The 16366-nt window shown below is 44.5% G+C and overlaps 1 protein-coding gene across 1 annotated transcript in view; it reads right to left on the reverse strand.

Annotated features, from left to right (window-relative positions):
* LOC136440393 (trinucleotide repeat-containing gene 18 protein-like) overlaps window positions 1-1364 on the reverse strand; it is a 70047-nt gene extending 68683 nt beyond the window's left edge. Inside the window, exon 1 of the mRNA XM_066436415.1 lies at window positions 1245-1364. The gene's annotated coding sequence lies outside the window, so the exon portion shown is untranslated. The remainder of the gene's footprint in view (window positions 1-1244) is intronic.
* Window positions 1365-16366: the final 15002 nt, after the last annotated feature.

Genomic DNA, 16366 nt, shown 5'->3' on the forward strand with positions numbered 1-16366 from the left:
AATACAACAACCTACCGAATAGAGATGTCGTCATTTAGAAGACCAACTCCAAAGTCCAAACAGAGGTTTTGTGCACAATTTCACTATTTCACTATCACAACTATCAGCACACTGTGATGCATGGCTATTCCCATGTAAAAATGTCCCACTAAACAAACTGAATTTCACTTATTCCTACAGCCAGGTTTATATATTTTTCAAGACGTAGCCACGTGTGTTTTGATGTTGATTGTTGTACACACACGTAAGGATATGTATAGTGTATAATCTGCAAATACATTTCAAAAGTCCACACACTGAACAACCATCTATTTACGGCATGTATGAGTGCACAGCATTTTGGAGTGACGATTTTAATGTGTGCTTTTCACAAGTCTGTGTCATATTTCTATTATGTTTTTATGGAATGGTCATCACTCTTTTTACTTCTGTGTTCGGCAATAAGAAAGTATGATGCCGCGTTGACTATCAATGAGTATCATTAACTGCAGTCTCAGTCTGCAGCAAATATCTCCACCATCAGAAGTGTCATTACACACCGCATTCAAAGTGGGAAAGCTTCCAGCGATGTAATAACGAGCACAATATAGTAGGTAATGTTTGCTTTTAAGAAAGATTATTTTTCGAGGGACATTTTACATGGTGGAGGGACGTCCTCCACAACCCCCGCCAATCTTTGCTGACCGCCCGGCGGACCACGCGACAGCTCCCGCCGAAGTACAGTACGTATCCCGGTCTCACGTCCTCGGGCTACGCCGCGCCGCACGGTGTCCCCTGCACCGCGTAATGCGCCGCGCGCCCGCTCACGGAGACCGGGTCAGGGAGAGGTAAAATCATTTCATCTTCCTGACGTGTAGTGCTGTCGACTTGTGTTTACAATGTATGGGTGTTTTGGGCTCGGTACAACACGAACTAGGCGGGTGTTGATTTAGTTTTGTCAGGCGGTCACTGAAGCCCCATTCCCGCGTCTGGCTCCAACGACACGTCGTCCGAGAGCGCAGGTAGCGAGGAGTCATGCTCGCGCGAGGAGTCAGGAGCGAATCATCGGCGAGAGCACCGCAACTCGCCGCAGCAACAAAAGCCCGGCATACCGCCCTGACGTGGGCTTCGCACCGCAGCAGCCCGGTATGAGGCCCCATTGCTCCGGTAACCAAATCGATTTCTTTCCGCAAGATCCATAGTACATGTCAAGCATTTAGGCAATCTCGACAAACAAGTGCCCCGCATTCAATGTGGATACTCACTAGAGCCAACCAGAACCGCCCTGCCGGTCGCACCGATGAGGGTTCGATACGCTTACGGAGCAGGATGGCGGTGTTCACCGATAACGCAGGTGGATATCTGCGGTGGCAACCACAACGGTTTTGAGCTTCCCTTGGGTCGCCCCACGGCAATAGCTATCGGACGCAACGCGGTGCTGGCTGCAGCATGCAGGACCAATCACAGACCAGGCATTCCCTCCCCCTCCCCCCAAGATTGGCATGATGTATGTCAAAGATAGCAGAAATGAATAGGTTCATTTGAACGGAAAAGAATAAATTACGGTCAAGACATAGTGGAGAGGGGAAGCGGTCACATTCCCTTCGGTCTCTCTGGGCATTTCCCTCTTCGGGATACGCCTTCCTCTTTGATTGGTTTCTCACATGACCGTGAGCGGATTCTATTCCCCTCAGCAGGCAGAACGATTGCCATTGAAATGCAAGAGGAGTCCCGCGCGGGTCGAGGCTCCCTTTCAGACCAGCGCGCTGCCGCAGTGCCCCGCGCGCGCCACGTGTTGATTTGGTCCCCGCCGAGAGCACACAAAACAGCCCGCTAGCTCTTCTACCTTCGGGGACGGCCCGATCGCGCGCGGTCTGCTGCGGAGGGGGCCCTTTATCCCGCGAACAACTGAGTAGTGTGCGGAAGCGGACCCCTCATCACGCAGAAATCGCAAGCGCTGCTGTTTCAGCCCACACATTATTACATAGGCCTGCCACACTATCACTCAATACCATCCAGTTTGAGGGTTCCCTACTTGACTAACCGAGCGAGAAGTTTATAAATGAAGCTGCACATGCCGCCGTGTTTGTATTCCGGCCCGGCCGGGTCGGATGACCTGGGGGTGCTCCGGGCGAGCGGCCCGACCGCTGATTGGGCGAGAGATTGTTGAACTATTATCAGAGGGCGGGGACCTCCATTGTTTATCCACCGTCTTATCGACTCGTGACGTCACGCTGTCATTTTGGATTTAATCGTCGCGCTGTTCCACCAAGTGATCAGCATTCCCTCCGAAAGTGGCGAGGGGATTTTTAGAAAGCAGGTCACGTCCCCTTGTCTGGGTGACCGCCCCGCCATCCCTCATCGTGCGGGCACGCCATTACCGATATACCGGGGATGAATTTACAGGCCCCGCCATGATGGATTCGTCTGATGGCTATCGGCTTCAGGTGGAGCGACGCCATTACCGCGGGAAATGTTTATGCCGGCTTGTACCTCAGACGCCGAGGTGGGCCAAGAGGGCGAGCGGCTCCAAACGGGGGTTGTTTTGCATTCTTCACAAAGAGGAGTAGGCTCAGAAGCGGGTCGAAGTGGGCTCTTTGGCCGTCGGAACCGCCTTCAATAACACGCAGCTTGCGATTTAATCAGGATCGAGCACCGACCGTAAGTGTTCCGCTAACATATCACCTTTTCGATCCGCCCAGCCTGCCGCACTGGAAAATCATAATCATGGAGGAGAGACACCTGCCAGGCTAATTCGTGCAAATAAATATGGTGTTTTGCACCCAATATCTGACTGCGGCATCAGTTCGTCTCCATCAGTGTATTTATACATTCCCATAGTTGCTGCGGACGTTACCTTGCCGTAATAAGGAAACGTCACTTACTGTGGTAATAACGAGATCTGCTCGGCCGCCCCGACATAATACAACGCCTCCATTATTCAGTTGCTTGGAGGGTTGCATACCAATACCCAGAAGAAGACATTTTGTAAATTGGGGAAAGCAAATCCCACGTAACATGAGGCATATAATGGTGGGGTCATAGAATTGCAAAAGGGTACTTTAGAGCTGCCGTGCTGCAAGATGCATTTTGCAGAGCTTGTCCGACAGACCTTAGGTGTCGGCCAGGCAGGGGGATTCGCCATAGGCGTCGGCTCACACATGATAAGGGAAAATTAGTTTCCTCGGGTAATAACAGAATTGCCGTGCCTTGGTGCTTCATCTTAGCCGTATCAGCACGGCTGTGCATAGGAAACTAGAAATTGGTCTGACGTGATCTAGTGGGCGATCGACCTTCTTGGCGTGCATCTATAAAAGAATAATTCAGGGGAGCAATCTATGCCGAAAGAAGACCGGGCAAAAACATGGCGGACGCCCGCGCCCCTGCTCGGATGTTTTCGGTCGATCATGTGCAGTAACGGAAGGCTGGGGGAAGCGGGGCTGACGGCAAATAAAATCTATTTTGATACAATTTTCTTCACTTGAAACGCCGTCGTCCCGAATATTAGAATGTTATAAACCGAAAATAATCGGCAATTCGTATGAAAGCTTCAGGGGTAGATGCCAGAGAATTCGAAGCACGTTCGCATCACTGGGATTTGGCTAAGAAGATAAGAGAACCCGGAGTGGTTGTAAACAAATGTTCATCGTCTCGTTCTACCCGATGAAAGGCCCTTTGGCCAAAAGTCTTTCCTCTTATAACCATCTGACATTTAACATTCACCAGCCAGACTATGATAAATACCAGTTAAGTTAGCACTGTAGACTATTGCCTGTAGTAGGAGTGCCCTAGTCTCTACCAGACTAACTACGCCGGCTATTGGGATAATATTTGCCAGGGTTTCACTTGCAGGCAGATTGGACCCTCTCTCCGTAGCCGACTCCCTTAGCATACTATTCACTCTATTTGGCCAATTATTACTATTTTCCCAGCCATCCACAGGGCCTGGTAGAGGCTAGGAGTGTCCCAGGGAAGGTCTTGAACAGACACATTGCCGGGATTCTTTCTGTACTACGTTGCTGCAACTCATTCTCTCCCATTACTGACCAGCCCACATAGACAGAGAAGTGTGTTTGTACATGTGGATGGGATGGGCGATGTAAAATGGCTTAAAAGAGGTGTGTGTCTGATGTGTGTTTCTTACCCCGTGCAGTAAAGATTTCGTGCAATGGATTTGTGACCAGCAAGTTATGACAAATCTATGCAAATAACGTTTGCAGTCATGTTGCTTCGATTCTGTATTCTAATCTGAGAGCCATATAACAACTTATGTCTTAAATTGGCAATGGGTTGGGAATCTAGTTTCCATAGGCTGTCAATGTTGATATGTTTGATGATTTCAGTGCTGACATGTGATATAGCCTCACTTGATCCCTTCCACAATGACAATGCCAAATCAAAACGATCTGGACGATCATCACAAAAGTCACAAGGGTCTAAACACTGTTGAGTCCATTTGCTGGTTATCGGTGAAGCTGCATAGTCAAGTTGTGTTGTTTCTTTCAATATGAAGCTGCTGGTCACACTGGCATAAAGCAATGTTGTACTCCCATGTAATGCGTAACTTTGCATCCGCTATAAAGGTCATTCAAAGCGTCAATGTGTTAACAAATGATGCCATCGCGCATCGTGACATACAGTCAAGTCTCCAGATACAGCACTGTCCCATTGCCGTGGACATTACTCTGGGAACTGACGTGACAAACATTCTGTATGGCGTGTGACTCGCGCCCTTTGCCTTTTTTGTGTGGTCGGGGCAATGCGAGACGAGTCCCAGAACAGCCATAGCGAACATTATAGGCAGTATAACGCTGATGCTTGCCTTCCTATCTCTGGCATGAGTATGAATCTCGATCGTTCCCTTCTCGCACTTTCTCTGCACGGCTGGACTGGACTTCCCTTCTTTTCCACGTTTAAAGTTTTCTTGAAGATGGCGCGCACATGAAAACCTGATATCTGATGGTCATTTCCCGACATCTCTACACTCGGGCACACTAGCTAGCTTCTTGAAAAGAGAAGTATTGGATAGTGTGGACAACTTTGTTGCCATCAAAAGTGAGTTGAATGTGCGTTTGGATGAGATTGGTGGACCCTAGCCCATCTTCAACAGCACTGATGACTAGTTCTCAGCTCATGCCTCATAGTTTGATCCATGTCACATTGATTAGATGATGCGTTATGGAGAAAATTGATAAAATCATTGAAAAACTGAAATAGAAGTCTTTATTTTTTACATACAATCTCATATTATAAAGATGGTAGTAAAACAAAGCTGCAGAGGAGAATTACAATAATGACTAAAATTAGGCATGAATCACGCATAGAATTATTCATTGTCATGCGTTACTGATCGTGCTTGTTTGCAGATCGTTTGCAGAATGCAAACAAATGCTAAATGAAAAAAACAAACATGCACATTGCTTTTACATGTTGCCTTGCAATGATGATGACAAAGCTAACGCTGATAAGATTTGAACCAAAACAGTAACAACAACATCCATGTAAAATACCAAACTAAATCATATTTAACTAAGACATAAGTACTAGTATGTAAGTAGAAACTAACTGGAATTTTTTCAAAACTAGTCGCACATTCAGTGATATTTTTTGCATGTTGTCGGGGCTGCGAGAATGTTTTCTGCCAGTGATATCCTGTACACGACTGACAGTAGGAGTGGCTGCATATTTGACTATTCTGTAGATGGTCGTGTTAACCTAGTGTTTATTTTCTGAAAGTATCGTAAGATTTTCAGTTGTCATCTAGCCGGCAGGATGTCAGACTGTGTCGGCTCTAGGGCCAACATACCCCCAACGAGTTTTTACCACAGTTCCCCTGAGTTAGACGAAACAGCAGCCTCCTAGAGCCGAGAAGTTGACCTGTGTAGGCCATGGAAACAGTCTAGCATTCAGGCTAGTTGTCACCGTGAAATCGAGAGTTATACTTCATGAAGACAAGGTTCCTGCATTCATATGAACTGAAGAAGAATACGCTGGCTCTGTACTGTGCACTTTGTTTTGTTTCAAACAACACCTTTGCAATGTACAATCTTCTTGACACCTGAAGACGAAGATATGTCTGCCTTTGATGCACATATATTTGACGAAGATGCTAGGCAGGCATGGTATCATGGTACTGTGGTGTGTGTGTGTGAGTGTGTGTGTTTGTTTGTGTGTGTGTATGTGTGCACTTTGAGGCAAGAGGAGGAATGATATATTCATTCGCGAATTTATGATAGCAATTTTGCATATTAAGATATCAAGGTGTTAAGTGTCATAAAACCGAGTGAAAAATACCAAATTCGTCTACATGCCACATCACTTATGGATGTCTACTATCTACCCCAAACAAACCACTTCAACACTCAGAGAAATACCTTGATAACAAAATTATGTTTCCATCAGACATTATCTTTTTCCGCACGAGGCTATACTCTAGGCCATCACGCCGCTTTTACAAAAGGAATTATTTCATTCGCTATTTTGTTATAAACAGTATTCCGATGGTATTCCTGCAATTTCTTTATCGGATACTGTATTGGGAGCTAGACTGTCAGCGGTGCGGGTTTGGGGTATTTGTGCGGCCTTTCTAGCTTTGCATACCCACATACTACCAGACATATGTATACAACCTTCAATCGATCATTGAAGTTAGAAGGCTCACCTGTATCATTAACAATGTTGGCCAGACACATGTGTCTTTTCTCACAATAATCCAAGAAAATTGGCTCGGCTGTCATGATACCATGCCCTTCGTTTTTATAATGGCATATTGTTGGCTTATGTTTGATTCATCAAGTTTCATTCCATTCTATTTTGTTACGGTTTTATGTGTCTTTTGCTTCCATTTTAGATCACAATCTGTAACACTCAGAGCTATCATTACGTTCACACCTCCAGTCACCACGAACGTGGGCACGGCTACATTTTCACCTGAAGCAGCGCTGCAAGGAAAACGAAATCTATTTGGTCACATCTATGACTAGGACACGGTCCAATTGCCGTGGCAATTAGATTGTTTAGAAGTCCCGCCCTGTTGTACCCTACACCATCATTATCTGGTGCGTCGGGAGGGTAGGTTTTTCTTTCACGAGTTAAACCTGCTAAGCTGTTATATGAGCTACAAGGAACAAACGTTTGTCGGCCACCAGCTCCCTACTCATACAAGAGGGTTAGAAATTCTAACAAGTCACGACGTTGGCGCCTTCTCGCCATCCTTTCAACTTAAAATCAACGTTAACATGCTTTCACATTTCGCCAAGCTATTCCAGTTCATGCATGTCTAGCATGTCACGTCTTTTTCTGTTGGTCGTCTTATTTTAAATTACATCAGTGGGAAATCTGCTCATCATCAGGCTCTCCGCGGTGTTCCATTCATAGAGCTTGAAACAGCCAAATCTGTTGGAAATGAAGCATTGCACTACAGCGTCTCGGTTGATGATGAATTCAGGGGCAACAGGGGCACTAATCTACTTCTTACGATCCCCTGGTTGGTTATAATAAACGGGACATTTTTCTCTTAACATACAATACTGGGGAACACATAAAACGTCCCGCGGGCCAAAATAGATTGCGGCAGCGGAGGTAACTAGAGGTTGCCCCGCTGGCTTATGTAAGACCGTCCTTACGTCACATTGCCGTAAATGCCACAGCGTTCGTGACGGTGGGTGGTTCGTTAACGCGTTGTCGAGATGTAAAGGTTGCTTCCAGATTGGTACTTTATTATGACAATGAGCCGCACACGTAGCTAGGTTCTCGTATATTCGTGTGACGACATTAATATACACGTATGTATATAACTACAGGTAATTCAACTCGAGATTGCTCGTAACCCTATTTTCAAAACCAAGCAAAAGCTAAAGTCTGGCCAGACTCAAGCTTCTTTTGGAAATGATTTGAAAAAAATAATGCACTTAGCATGTGCATGATGGCTGTTAAGCTGGAACAGTTAGGCCATCTACTGCGATGTCATTATCAGCAGATGGACGGATATCGATAGGAACGTAGAACTCCTCATCGTGAACACAATCCACTGTGTCTGTCTTTCTTTCTTTTGGGTGCTAAAAAGAGAGCATGCGTTTTATAATTAACTCCTTTTTTGTGTAATGTATGAAGATAGACATAAAATTGTGGCCAGTCTGGGCATATAAATACCCCTGATATATCATTAAGTTTCCCTTAAAATTCAGTGCATCCACTCAGATGCAGGCTCACCAGCGATTGAAAAGCAAACGCACACTTGTCTATCGTTGCATTTTCTCGACATATCTGTTCCTCGATTTGGGTGTTGGAAGAATGAAAGTTACAATAACGTTGTTTCACTAAGGTAACACGGTACCACCCATATGTGTACGAATTATGAACCGACGCTGAATGTCAACAAGTCTAACAGACAAAGCGCCGAGGGAATTTTGCTCAAATTAGAGCAAAACTGGTAAAACTACGGGCATGGACATAAGGCAGACTTGACGCACTGACTGTAGCCTGAATGTGTATGTAAAAAGACCCAGTTTGTATGTGATGAGCCTTCTTTTTACATGAAATGTAAGCTACAAAAAAAATCACTTAAACATTTTTTCTACCTTTACGAACTGTGAGAAACAATATGAGTGTAGTATATGGAATATCCTACCACCCCATCAGGATAATAAATACTCATGTATTCGCTATACAGTACACCAAGAGCAATGCGATAAGGCAACCCCTGCTCTGTCAGACAGCGGAGTCATGAAGAATGTGCCTTGTAATGCTACGAACACCCTCGCCGTGGGTTATAGCTGACATGGCAGCGTGACATTTCACATCGCTGAAGCCTAATGCATCAGCAACAACAAATCATCAGCACCGTGCGCAGCGTTGGACCTGCTGCATCATAACACGGCGGAGCATCTTCACTCTCGCAATGTTACAGTACAGTACAGTAACCGGCCTGAAACGTTCTGGTACTTTCAAAACACAGCGCAAACGTACTGCATACGCTTAACTATAATGGCATCCAGTAAATTGTGTCTGCTGGATGAAATATTTAGTGAGAGGCTTGTTGGTGGATGAGTGCCCGTGTTATTTGTGACAGCGGTAGTGGAGGTGTTTGGAGTCGGCGGCGGCAGCTGGTTAGGCCCGGCGGGATTGTTGAGCCGACCCGGCTGCTGTCATGTCATGTCCACCTGGCTCACGTCGTAAACACACAACGTAAAACGACAAGTCTAATTATCACCATGTCTTCGTTATTGATTGTTATATCGGTGTCAGAGCATTTCTAAAGACTGGATCGAAAATTTCCTTTAACTTGAAGCAGGAAATCGAAACTACCTAACTGACACGTGCCACAAGAACTTTAGCTATTTGAATGAGAAGGCAAATGATAAAAGATGGCAATAAGTTCAAGTCAGCAGCAATACAAATAGCACTATATATGTACAACAGCGCATATACAGCACACTATAACTACTCCAAAAGTCACATCACGACACAAGAAGGGTCACTCAAACACAACCAAGTGTACCTAAATATCGCAGCGAAAATAGAGACGACAGTCTGTGTTTGTATTCCTGTCCCACATATATAGGCTGGATGCGACCCCCGCACGCAAAGCAGGCAACGAGGTTAGCACAAGGCGGGTGTGAAACGCACGACCTCCGCCTCGCAACACCGTCAGGTCACCGGGGGCGCAGCATAGGGAAAAAACAATCACAAATTTAGCTATGTTACCATCGAATGGAGCAAATCTTGGTGCTGTTGCTGGAACCTGGCAACATAGGCATTTGGCGTATTACCTGACCCGATCTGACTTTGCATAAATCATGAGCAAGACTTGAAGTACGAATCACGTTGAGTGTGAAGAGCTCCACACGACCGACATACATGTGGAGTAGCACAAGATACCCTTCACTTCAGAACAGGGCCTTTTGAAATTAGATAATTCTGTCACACAATCCTATAGGTGGCACAGTGTGTTGGCATAACGGATAGTTTTTGGTCACATTTACACCTGTGCCCGCAGCCGGGGTGTAGTCCCAACCGGGCCCCGAAGCCACAAATTTGTCCCGGTGGGCTGCCGGACACCGGAAGGGTACCTCTTGGTTTTCGCACGATTAGGTCACGGTGTCTATTTGTTACCGGGCCCGGGGTTGATTTTAAGTCCGAGGCTGTGCTAAAGAATAGCTCGATAGCCGCAGGGTGTCCCACGGCCCACGTAGGGGTCACGCCCGAAAGTGCAAAAAAACAGAAGCCCGTAAACTATCCGGCGTTGCCCCCGGGGACCCCTTTTCCAATTGTGACCGTAGGTCCTGAGTTCGAATCCACTGGCATGCCACCGATGCCCTTGAGAAAAGCACTTTACACAACTTCACTTGCTCCACCCAGGTGCAAAAATGGGTACCTGACTTCGGTTGGTGAGGTAAAAGGCGGTGGAAGGAGAAGGTTGTGCTCCGCTTCCAATACCGTGACACAGTGGATCAAAAAGGCTATGGAATTCTCTTTACCATTATCACACAATTAGCAGCGTGATTTCTTGCCACACGGACTAATACATGTGTATCTGGTCACTGCATACATGCGCAAGAGGAAGAGCAGCAGCCATACGCAGCTGAAATCTCCCTGAACTTGAGCACTCGTTCTGGCTCATGGTTCTATCCCTACCTTTCTGGTCTTGTTATAGTCCAGGAGGAGATTCTCAGAAGAGGCCTAGAAATTGACAAACGTGGCCCACCCTTTGTATATTTAGTTCAGTATCATAGAATGATAGCTTGATGACTCTTGATCAATTTAGGTATGTTGTTCTATGGTCCTGGTGGGACATCGTGGTTCTAAAGCTCTTTATGCAAATTACAGGTATATGAACTAATTGCAAAGGACTGGAGCTGATCAGTCGAAATTTGGATAAGCCCAATCTTTGAAAATTTTTGGTGTTAGCAATTTGCAGTTCAGCTTTGATTCAGCAATATGAACAAGCTCGCCATTATTCGCATCAATTTCATTTTGGCCTTCAGCTACAATAACAGATTTTTATGGAGCAGCTTGAATATCAAGTAAACAAAAGTAAAATGATGCGAATGTCAGCTGTGAGGTTTACGGTAACCGTGGCTTGTCATGCGACTTTCCTAACGGCCTCACGTCCTGTGAATCTGCTCGTTTCGCTAAACAAACTTCAAACATTTTATCAAAATCAACATGGCAACACATGTTACGCATGTATACAGCACTGAATCGCGCGTTCACTTTTCACGGCGTCTGATTAAAAGTTAAGCAACATTACAACAATGAACACAACTAACAAATACTAAAATCCACGAAATTAGAGCAGTTTGATACATGAAAAGCCTTCAAAAGAATCTCAAACAATGATTCTTGATCAGAACTGGTGAAACCTAAAAGACAGCCTAAATCTAGATTTTGAAAGTATCCCATGGCTCTCATTACAAATGAGTCCGGCTGAGTGGGAGTTTGTATTGCACTTTCCTGTGACTCAGATTATACCGCGGTGTCTCATCAGGTGGAATGGAGACGTTGCAGGGGTGGGGAAAGCGCCTCCCGTTGCCTCAGGACAAGTGGAAAACGACCTCGCATTGCCGCGTGGAACTGGTCTACTTATGGAAAACGCCTTAAACCAGGTGGATGTCATCCAAACGAAGAGGCAGCTTTAAATGGAGGCACTCGGAGTGTTACAAGATCTGATCTACGTGAAAAAATATCAGTTTCTGCTTGCACGTGGCCACAACTGTGATCCATGCTCACCTGACTGTCTTCTATATCATAGGGACGGGCTAAAAAGTAGACCATGGGAAAAATTCCAAAATTGGTGTCGAGTTCATAAAGAATAGATTCAATCAGAAATGACGGTATGAATTCCGTATCATCACCGCCTCTTTATGTGACGGCAATTTTTCTTTTCCCGAAGGTAGGAACTTTATGTCACATTGATGTTTCTCGTGTTTCTGCATCGGTGTGGGCTATTCATTTACTGTAACGCAGTCTAGAGAACATATACAGAATCGGGTTACAGTGAAATAGCTGGCATATAGAGTACCAGGAAAAGGACCTATCAGCAGTGTTAATCATACAGTTGAAAGGGTCTGAGTTTTTCCAATACCAAACGTATAATCAAGGTACCGTAAATGCCGCGGGCAGATTCAATAACCATGATAAGGAAAACAGATGATTGGTAACGACGTTTTGTACACATGATGTGAATACAGTGGGTTCAAACAACAAACTAAAAGTGCTTTCTGAAAAAAAAGACAAATTTCTAGTTTTATTCTTAGGTCTATCTACAGTACTTGACAGTCTCACTGTCACTGCCGACCAAACCTGCAGTTTGAACATGAAGCCAGCTGCATGCAGAATCGAATCTACCTCTTGCGAGCGTAGTAAAAGCACCCTGTTCTGTATCATTGCAACAAATGTTATGAGTAGAGAGAGTGATGATAAACCAACCATTGATTTACGAAATGCCTGATCCAGTGTGAGCGCAGCCTTCCCGATTCCACACAATCACAGGATTACCTGGTAATAATTGTTAACAAATCTAATCAGATACTGGCTTAGTCAGAAGAGGGTTGGGCCACGTAAATGTTTCACCATTTATATATCAGTGCCAATTCTGAACTGTGTAAGATAATGATCATTATTATGAAACCATTATTTTCTCGTGTTGATATGCATTTATCGATGGCAGCAAAACGGCATCTACGTGGAAAACAATTTTCCAGTAATACATTACCCCGGCTGCATGGATATCTTCTCATCTTTGATATTTGAATTCCATTTCAAATATTCCTCTGCAATAATGAGAAGGCACAGATAACATAAATCTTTGAGGCTCGAAATCCATTATATTCCCATCCTTTATCACTATACAGCATTTCAATATGTAAGGATTAACACGCCAATCACCAGGATAGGACAACTTTCTCTCATGAAAAATTTATCGCTCATTACTTCGAAATCAATAAGAGCCTTATTGTATCTGGTAAGAGACTTCCCGCCAATGACAGGGGATTGGACAGGACGACATCAGGATTGGGAGACTTGAACTAATAACGTCTGCCAGGCTCTACCTAAACCCTACAATATGGTGGAATGACACGCTTCCTGCGGATACTAGGACACTTTGGGGATTCAGCGTGAACATGGCTGTCATATGTGTACGGCAATGAATTGTCTCGGTTTGATACCTTACAACATACGCATATGATTATTACATCTTTTCTCGCTAAGACACACAAGATCTGTATACCATTTTTGTCCCGAATTAGCTCACGACTGAAAGTATGGAATTTATAGTTCGACCTGTCTCACTGTCCTGATAAAAATATTTTAAGTTAAATACGGAAGATTGAAGAACAACAAGACCTACATGTAAATTGTCAGGGTGTGTGTAAAAATGTACCTGGAACTGGGGTGGTAGTTGCTACTCCCTTACAGGTAAGAAGTAAATGATGTGATGATCTACGCGATCTCTTTTATCGGAAAGAAAATGGATTTTTCAGGCCTTGATGAGCAAAACTGATGCGAACAAGTGTAAGTCAATTAAGTTCAAGTCAGTGTTTTAAGTTTTGCAACGTAACGTTTGGCTCTAGAAATTGTCCATCAGTTTGATGCTGTGTAACTATACACTGACAGCACAGAATGGAAACTCCTCTATGCTTATAAACATTTTGAGATAGATATGGCACACTTTGGTATACACAATGACCATTGCAGTCAAGCAGGTATCAGACATACGCCATACATTTGCCAAAACAACTAAACGCAGCCTGTGTTGTGTATAAGTACTGTGTGGTCCTGGGTTATGTCGTGTACCAGGTGACGTTGCCATAATAAAGTTGTGTGGACAGCATTTCCCTGGGAGGACCACATGGAGAAGCTCAGTCTGCACCAAGCCCGGCAGACGGTCATCAACAACGGCCAGACTAACTGGGTCAGTTTATTCTGACTGCAGCTGAGGGCGGTCATAAATACAGGAAAAACAGCCACTAAAACTAACGTAACTATCCGGCAAGTCGTTTAGTTTGTCATGGTTTATTTCAGGTCGAAACTAGGTTTTGCGTTGACGTTCGTTTCGCGTTCTGATACATGCTTACTTCAAAGTCATAGATTGTATGGAACCTGTCAGGCATATTTGGATCGCACTTTTTTGATTTCCATAAAATATTGCCCAAATATCACCAAAACACGATGAAATTTTAAGTGTCTTGCAAATATTATGGATCCCTATATAGTAGCTAAAACTATGCATTTGCCGATAAAAAGATCTCTAACACAATGGATCGCCAACGCATCATCTCTAACGCGGCTCATACCTTACACAGCACAATAGTTAACATGATGTTGGCACTGGAATATAAACTTTCATCCAGTATCTGGATTTCAATGCAAGGGCGTCTCAGTGTTAGTTATAGATGGTAATATCAAGCTGCCGTTTTTCATTAGTAACCGTTTTGTTACATCCATCCAAAGACAGTTGTAATCTCTGACAGGGTAGGTACAGGTCCCCACCGTTGCCACAGCTCATCATGTGAAGTCGCACCTATAGTATACCGCGTCATCACCATGGTCTGACTCACCCGAACATAATGAATTTCATTTGGCGGTGATCACCCGTATATGAGAACTCCAGTGGGGCAAATCAGTTTTATAATGGATTATGCAAGTATGGGAAGCACATAATACCGTCTCCACGACTCTGTTGCTGTTCAGGCTGCTGTATTTTAGGTCTATTAAGTCGATACGGCGTGAAATAACTCTCCCGGCAGCGGGTTGATGACGGCACATTGTAACATGGTTCAGTCTACGCTGCCAAGACTGCATGTGCCGCTAGATGGCGCTGCTAGGATCCTAGGAGACATGCCTTATGATGGGTAACCTTTCAATCTCCATTTTGAGGTGACTGGGATAACTCGCACTCCTTTTCTTTACAAGAATCGCACATTGATGTCCGTAGGGATATAGCGTTACCTTTTCTTTTGCACAAAAAGCACATCTCTATGGAGAGTGCCTACAAACATACTGTAAGACTTGTCTGGGTTCTCAGATCATCGATCACGATCCTTATGAACAGTTGGAAAGGCTGGTATAGGGTAGTCTCCAAGCAGACCTAACGGTTGCAAAGACCGTATCCAACTGGCCGAAGAAGTTTTTATTGCAAGCCGGACAACTTCTCTGGCTGACTGGAGCTTCTCTGGCCGGCGTGTACGATTTTGGCACCGTGGAGATCTGCTTGGAGATGACTGTATAGGGATACCGTGACAAACATTGCACCAACCGTAGAGTTTCAAATCCCTTTTAGTGTACACGTGTCTTTGAATATTCAACAGAAAGGAAAGTAGTCAAGTTTATTCCACTGGTACAATGTTAAATATCGTTTGCTTCGACATTGCTATAAGAATACGGGAACCTGGCCGACATGCACAGCTAAGCTACACACATACCTCAGTAGCTATCTACACACGTCAATCCAATTGGCTAAGACCAGTAATTACATAGAAATGTCAATAGGACGTAGTTAACTAATTATACTCGTTAATTGTAATTGGCTTTTGGAGAACGCTAATCATATGGATATGTTGGCTTCATTGATGCAACATTTTTAATGTTAAACATCAATTCTCCGAAGGATTTGCTGTTATTGAAATTTGAGATTGAAAGCGGCCATTTTCTTGCATGTGAAATCTGCGTCAAGTAAGTAAGAGCGAAAAAGAATTCAATCATAGACACAGCATTTCAGTCTCGGTCCACATCCGACGAATTAGGCTTCTCCAGGATTCTCGAGACATCCTCAAATCTAACCCCCCGGCCACTATGTGTACTCTTTATTGTGGTGGTTTCGTGTTTTACGGCGCTTTTCTGTCTCCCTTTGATTTCTTACTAGCTTCAAAATGACGCTTCGAACATCACGGTATATAGCGCCGTCATTGCCACACAAGTCCCTCTGCACCACGCACCACTGAGATCAACTACTCTTCACTAAGTTAAATCTTACACTCTTGTTTTCAGTTCATTTGCTCCATACTGGTTTTCTACATGTTCTACTGGAGCAAGTGTTCAAATAAGCTTCTTCGTCATTTGCGACGCTTCAAGTTTAAATCCTATATGCCCATTGGTAGCAAATGTTGTTATGCCGAGATTCCTGATGAATATATCGTCCGTCGGGTTATGGAGGATCTGACACATCATCTGTCACTATTAATCTGCTCATACTTACCGGAAGCTATCGATTAACGCGAAAGATCATTCGTGTCGGTAAGTAACAAGAAAACTGCGTTATGTGCCCGTAAGGTGGCGGATCCAAGGTACTAGGTAACTGGGTCAGTCCCCGTGAACACTACTGAATCGAAATGCCCGCTTTTCACTGAACGGCGATCGTTGAGAGATGGACCAAACAGGGTCCAAA

The sequence above is a fragment of the Branchiostoma lanceolatum genome, chromosome 8, assembly GCF_035083965.1.
Source record: "Branchiostoma lanceolatum isolate klBraLanc5 chromosome 8, klBraLanc5.hap2, whole genome shotgun sequence".
In the NCBI taxonomy this organism is placed as follows: domain Eukaryota; kingdom Metazoa; phylum Chordata; class Leptocardii; order Amphioxiformes; family Branchiostomatidae; genus Branchiostoma; species Branchiostoma lanceolatum.